The sequence below is a fragment of the Triturus cristatus genome, chromosome 4_2, assembly GCF_964204655.1.
Source record: "Triturus cristatus chromosome 4_2, aTriCri1.1, whole genome shotgun sequence".
NCBI classification, from domain to species: Eukaryota; Metazoa; Chordata; class Amphibia; order Caudata; family Salamandridae; genus Triturus; species Triturus cristatus.
Window position 1 is genome coordinate 100114613 of NC_140586.1, and position 7588 is coordinate 100122200.

The window sequence follows — 7588 nt, forward strand, 5'->3', positions numbered from 1 at the left end:
CCTCCTTTATCACTAATGCTATTTAAAATGCAACAGAATCACAGACACCACAATAATAAATAATGTGAGGACAAATGTCCAACAAAGGTGTAAAACTTATGTAGAGGGAGGTCCGGAGAAGTGGAGAGGGAAAAACGTAGAATGACATCACGCAAGGGAATTGTACTATCTTCGGTCAACCAATGCGGTAGACCATTTTCACAAGTAGGTTTAGGTTCTCCACTCTTCCTTGGCCTGGGGGACCTTTAATAAGGATAGCCGAAATGTGTTGACCCCAAAATTGGAGGAGTCTACTAAAATTAAATGAGCCTCAAATAGCATAGTTATAAAGAGAACTCTACGAGGCAGTTGTCCTAAGACTCACTTTATCTTGTGACTACCTCTCAGAAGGATGCAGGTTGCACTGAATATGCAACTACTTTGTGGGTAACAATTTTAAGAAAACAAGGAGAAAACAAAAATTCTGATAACGAACTTTACCGTATCTTGGGGATATTTGTACTAATGTGAAAAGGGATGATGGTGTGTTTTTTTCATATGCTGTAAATTGTGTTAGTGCCCCCTTACCTTTTGTCCAGAGACATATAAAGATGGTGGAATGTTAACAGATTCGCAGACAGGCAGGGTCGGACTTGGAACAGCAACCAGCCCTGGCAGACTGCTGCCCGACTGGCCATGAGGGTGGGGGTGGGTGGGGGCGATGGGGTGCTTGTAAGAACCAACGCTCCTGCTTTTGTTACAGGGGGGCGATATTGCAGCACTGCTGCAAAACTGGCCCCCAGTAACAAAACCAGCCCCCATGGGTACAAAACCAGCTGTCATCCCTCCGGCCCACTGGAAAACTCCTGGTGTCGGTTACAGCCAGTCCGGCCCTGAAGACATGTTTATGTAACAGTTGATAAAGGAACTGTTGATTGATTGAGTCTATATCCCAGTGAAATGTATTTCCCTGTGCCACGAACATTTTCATATTAATTTATCCCGACCTTTTCTTGGTTTTGAACAGACGTCCATTCAATACATAAAACATGTGGACAGGGACAGCAGGAGAAGAGGAAAGGGACAAAACTATAAAGAATGTGGCTGCTACTGTACAGGGACACATACGAGCCACGTGTATTCCGTGCAACCATACTAGGTGACAATAGTACCAATGTCAGACACTGTTCCTGGAGCCATGGGGCCGGCAGGTGCTACAAGGCCTCCACTGCAGGGGTTGAGGTTGTTTGCTTCTGGTATCCCAGGGCCTGCCCTACTATGGGTCTGCAGACTAGGCCACGTTCAATCATTTCCACACCAATTCTCAGGGTAGAAAGGAAAAGGAGCCACAAGCTTCTCAGGAAGGTAGCTTGGGGGTGCACAAGCTCAATCAACAAGCAACCTGCAGACCCAATAAAGTGAATTTCCAGTCCAGGGATTTCCTTTGCTAGAAAGAAAGTATTTCAATTGCCCGCTGCACTCAATACTACAAACAAGAGTAAACATCAACAAGTCAGTATCACAGAAAGCTATACTTGTATAATATGTTTTTATTGATCATTTTGATCATCTTAAGACAGTACTACACTCATTATAAATATTAACATAAAGGTCATCCAGCAACATCACGTTGTCATGCATTCAGCAAACAATACTGGACATCTCAAATATGGCAAGCCCTAACAAAATATTAACCTCAAACTAGAACTCTCTGGACGCTATAGTTGAAAGGCGCGGCACACAACCCGTTCCTTCTAAATCCCCCTTTCTAGGCTCTCACCTCTGATTCTGGGCTCCCACTCTATCTCAGGGTAGTTCTCAGGATAGTTCTGGAGATATTAGAATAAGGCTCAGGTGCACCGTCAGTCATTCCAAATGCATCTATGCTCACAGTCTCAGGTCTTGGCAGTCTTACCCCTTCACAGGATGAGTAAGTCTTCTCAGGACCGGTTCAGGGCCTCAGGGGCTCTAATGAGAAGCCTGAACACTTCGAATAACAGCGGCACACCACCAGTAGTGTAACAAAACTTGAGGGTGCCCCCTGCAAAGCACTGAGAGGCCCCCCCTGCGGAGTCCCTCAAAAGCTCTTAGGCCAGGGTACTGTGTTGAGGGGGCACCCTGGAACTCAGGACCCTGCCCCGCGGGGGCCTACGTTACGCCACTACACACGGCAGTTGACAGTGGAGCTCTTTTAGTGCCAGGCACAGGGCTGCACATCTGCTCAGGGTTGCATGAAAATTCGTAATTCTGAAACTGTTTGGCCCCTTGCTGGACTGCCGCTAGGTGTAGTCCCATAGGGGATCTCATGACCAACTATTATAGTTGACGCCGGGCCAATGAGACTGATGGCATAGCCCCACAAAGGGTCTCCAGCACTTCGGTTAATATAGTCCTTTACAGCCGTTAAGCAATTTGGCAGATGCCGTCCCACGCAGGCTGTTCAGCAATTTAGCAGACGCAGACCTACACATGGGCTCATGTTGGCACGGAGTTGAGGTTCCCTCCAACAACCAACAAGAGTCTGGAGCGTGTGTGTGGGGGGCGGGGGGGTTACTCTGAAACCACAGGCCTCCTGGATTACTCTGCTCAGGTTGCTGAGGGCATGCAGAACCTATGCTCCTTACTAGGCAGCTTCGTTTTTCTTTCATCAGGCAGGCTGGCTTCTAGGTATTTCAGAACAGGTACACAGCTCCTCCAATAAGAGGTGCAGCCTTCAGGTGATGCCCTTTCAGATTTTAACTTTACTAGTGCATTCCCCATTGTGGTACACTATTTGATATGTTCTAGGCAATGCTACATTATCTTATGGTGTATCTGAAGATACTACCTGAAATAATATATGCAGCTATGTATAGTATTTGAAGTATTTCTTTTTATAGCGTACTTCTTTTGTATCCATAGTGTTTTTCAAGCCTCTGTGTGTCATGTAACTAATCAGAAGGTAGATGCATCACTTCCTGTTATAGCACCAAGTCAAAAGCCATTTAATGTTGCTTCCTTTGATTTCATGGTGGTCCAAGGGGCAGGTGATGGCACTTCCTGTGATGTCACCAGGTTAAAGTTTGTGTGGTTTCACTTTGCAAGACATCACAGTAATTTTTTAACTACATTTTCTTAAAGTTTAATATACAATTGATATGTGGGCTTGAATTTGCAGATATTCAGTAAAAAAATTAAGATTTTGAATGGGAGCAAAATTCCATAAGACAACACATTACACATTAATAATACCAGAGTCCTTATCCAGGATCCTTACAAATATATGTCTGAAAGTGGCTTAAAGATGCCCAAAAAGTTGTCAGACGGGATCACTATTCTCTACGTATATGTTTTTAAAAAATATATTTTTTATTACATTTTTTCAACACATAACAAGCTAATGTGTACAAGACCATAAGCGGGTGTTTGTGGTAGTGGGGTCGAGAAACTTAGGCTTATTAGAGGGGAGCGTAAAGCATTTGTTAAATACACACTCAAAAAGAAATCTGCAACCAATTTATAAAAAACAACACAGATTTCTATATAAATTTAGACCCCAAGTTCTTTAAAATAACTTTCGGATATATAGATTTTACGAATAAATAGCACAATACACATATAATGGTTTTTGAGGTCTAAGCCTCGAAAGCGGCAATGTTACCCTATGGGAGTAAAAACATACACAACATGCGTATACTTGCAGTCGAAGTTCGAGGGTTTCCCCCTTTAGACTTAAGGTGCTAGGGGGCCAAGGTCCAAAGAACCACCACCAGTTTCGGGTTACCTACCGTGGGGTGTCCGGCTGCAGAGGTGCTGGTTGGGACGTAGCCTCAAACGCTACACCATAGCAGTCAATGAGGTCCTGAAACAAAGGCTGTAAGGGGGACTTGGGGACAAGTCTGGGAGAACCCAAAAGGGATGGGTTCAGGTGGTGAGGACCCCTTTGGCCAAAGGGACACAGTTATGAGTCGCAAGTGGCGGCTCTTCCGCTAAGGCAGAGGAGAGTCACCGCACTGCTCTTTGAGCAGCGCAAAACTTTAAATTATAATAACAAGACGTTATTATCATTATATTTTTCTTTACGAGACTCGGAGTCAGGTTGGGTCGGGGGTGAGATAGGGCTGAGCTCGCCAGAGTGAGGCGTGGTTTGCTCAGGCAGCTTCTTGATTGGCTGGGAGAGTCCGGGAGCCTGGGTGCTTCCGTTCCTGCTGCAGTGCCAAGTGCGGACGAGGAGAGGTGGCAGGGGCTGAAAGTAAGTTTGTTTAATTTATTTTTCTTGCCCACCCTCCCCATGCCACCACCCCATTCCAAGGCAGCTGCCATTGGGAGTCGCAGGCACAGGCTGTGGAGCTGAGGTGCAGAGGGTCTTAGCAGGCTGGCAACTGAAGGTCAAGGCACTCATAGTTGTCAGTTGGTTCCGCTGGGAAGGGGTGAACAGCAGGGCCACTCAGGTCACGGATCTCATACCTCCTGAAGGCTCTCGTCGATCAGGTAGGTTTCCAAAGTGGTGGTGTCCCGACTGGAAATGAAAGCAAGCCTTGGCTGGTGCAAGTGCCCAGGTACTCAGTGTATTGGTGCAGGGGGTATCCTGGAAGTTCTAGCATCTCAAAGCACGACAGAGAGATGAGGCTGGCCTCATAGGACCACAAAAACCTCCTGTTAGACCTGCCACCTTGGCGTGAGTTTCCCTTTCACTTTTTGCTGATGTGCCTCATGTGTTTTGTTGGTGTTGGCTGCTCAGAGCACTGTGCCACTGCTAATCAGTGCCACAGTTCAAGTGCTCCCTTTTGTAAAATGTATACATTGATTGGTGTCCATGTTTGGCTTATTTGGTTTACTATCAGCCCCTAGTAAAGTGCACCAGGAGTGCCAGGGCTTGTAAATACAAATGCTGCTGGTGGGACTGCAGCACTGGTTGTGCCACCCACAGAAGCGGCCTGGTAAAATGTGTCTAGGGTCTGCCATTGCATCTACTTGCCAGTCCCCAAACCTTCACTTAACTACATATTAGTCACCCCTCTGGTAGGCCCAAGGGCAGGGTGCATTGTAGGTATAAGGTAGGACATGCCCTGATGTGTGTGGCATGTCCTAATAGTGAATTACAGCCATTTTCGTTTTTCACTATTGAAGGCTACCTGCTCTCCATAGGCCAGAATGGGCTGCTGGAATTACTACACGCTGTAATCCCAGTGGACTCAGAGAGCATGGTAGAAAGTCAAGTTTAGTATGCCTGAACTCAGAATAATAAAATACTTCTTTTAGTAAAGTTTATTTTAATAGCCTGTGTTTGTAAATACTACTTTTAGAAAGTTAGTATTTACTGACCTGCCCATTTCAGTCCGCCTCTGCTGTGTGTGTGTGTTCTGCCTAGTAACAGTAAGGAGCAGGGCTGGGGAATTCCAGGAGACAGGCTGGCTGGCAGGTGGTGGGTAAAGAGATTACACCAGGATGGGTGGGAGGAGTACACCTTGACTCTGAATAGACCTGTGCTCTGCCACCACAATGCCGGCTCCGCCCCCTGTGGAGCGGCTGATGTCTCCGCTCTGCTTCTGAAAGGAAAGAGCAGAGTCACCACAACAAAGTGCTCCAAAACCGGACTGAGCCAGGCCCAGGCCCCCTGGCAACAAAGAACAAATGAAACTTGCTATAAAAGAAGGAGCCTTGCTCCTAAGAAATCAGATCCTGTTTGCGCCAAGAAGAAACTCTGCCCGAAGAGAAGGACCTGGAAAAGCTGCATGGAGGAGTACTGTCTCTAAGCCTGAGAGACTGGCCTGTGGTGGGTGCCTTGCTGCTGAAGGAGAGGAAAAGACTGAAGAAGAAACTTTGATTCAGCTTGTGCTTATCAAACAATCTCCAAGGGCTTGCTTGTGAACTTGCCCCCTGAACTGCGCCACAGGAACAGTGTGCGCTACCTTTCCCCTGGAAGAAGAGAAGCTGCTGGAGGTGATTCTGCCAACGCTGACCCCAGAGAACCTGTGTGCCCCTCATCTGTCTGAGCACCGCGACTTCTGCCACCGGGGCTGCTGTGAGCACCGCAAAGGCCTGCCTACCTGGCCCGAGCACAGCAAGCAACTGCCCCCGAGCCGTAGCTCGCAAAGTAAGGAAGAGACTAACCAGGCTCCAAGCACCGAGCCTCTGCGACCCCCCTGGCCGTGGAGACCACTGTAAGGACCTGTAACGCACTGTTCATCACCTGAGCGAAGCCGACAGCATTGCGATGCGCTAGAAATCACCCCCGAGCTGCCCCCCTTCTGCCAACCTCGTTGTGTGCCTGGGACCGTCCTGAAGCACCCCACGAAGCATCGCCGCCCACTGACTACGAGGGACGACAACGCGACGTGGGACACTCTTCTGGGGACCCCTGAAGGCTGCTACGACCCTTTTCCCCAAAGAACAAAGGTACTGTGAGCCGCGCGCCTTGGTACAACCCGTACGTTCCTTTGTTCGGGCCGTACTGGCTCTGTCGTCCCGCTCCGCTGTTCACGCGTGAAGCGTGAGCTTTGGCACCATTCGTATCAGCTGTGCGAGGCGACCCCTGAAGGTACGATCCGTACTCCATTGGATATATAGGCCGACGCTCACGCGGGAAGCGTGAGGTTCAGCAAGAGGCGTACCGGACATGTACGACGCGTACCTACGAGGGTACGGTCCGTACGGCTCACGTCCAGCATACGCTTGCTCACGCGAGAAGTGTGAGGAACAGCATGACGCGGCCAAACAGCGGCACGAAGCGTACCGGAGGTGCTACGAAGCGCACAACACCCCAAAGAAGCCTATTTCAGGTAGAAAAGTGCCATCTTAAGAACTGTGGACTGCCTAAAAGCATTGAAAGTAACTGGAACCTCATTTAAGTGAAGAACTGTATTTTAACCTGCCTGCTTGAAGAAATCTTTTATATAAAGACCTTTATTTTTGCATAAATACAGTCTGGTGTCTCTGTGTGGTGGGGTGGTGATTATTGTGTGGGACATCTTGAACGCTTAACCTAATGCCCTCTGGAATCTAGCCTGACTGCTCGTGCCACGTTACCTAGAGGGTGAGCAGGGGTTATTTTTAAAGAGGTAATCCTTTGCCCTGACTTAGATGAAAAGGGTCCCTGCTTGTCGCAAGTGCAGACCTGCGCCAACCAGAGACCCTGGATTCTAACATTGGTGGCAGCGGTGAGGAGTTACGGATTTGCGTTCTTGGTGTCTGCGCAGTGATTACTAGCCATTGCACAGTGAGGACAGTCCAGTAGCTTGAGCCACAGAACTTTTAAAAATTTAATTTCGCTTGCCAAGAAAGAAGATCCCTTGCGGTTGAAGCCATGCCGGGCTCAAACAGCACAGAGAATACAGCATCTGGAACCTCTGAGAGAGAGGAACTGGAATGGGATGAGTCGAAACTGGATGACTACACGAGAGACCAACTCAAGCATTTTTGCAGGAAACTCAAGGTTCCACACAAAGGATACAAAAACAAAGCACACTTCTACAAGGCGCTGAAAGCCTGGATGGAATCAAGGGGTGCAGCTGAGGATGTTGCACCTGAGGAGGTTGACCTAGTGGAACCAGCGGAGAGCGTCCGTAGTCTTGGCAGAGGCCTGTCGCCAGAGGAGCTGGCAGACAGACAGGCCACAAGAGAACAAGAG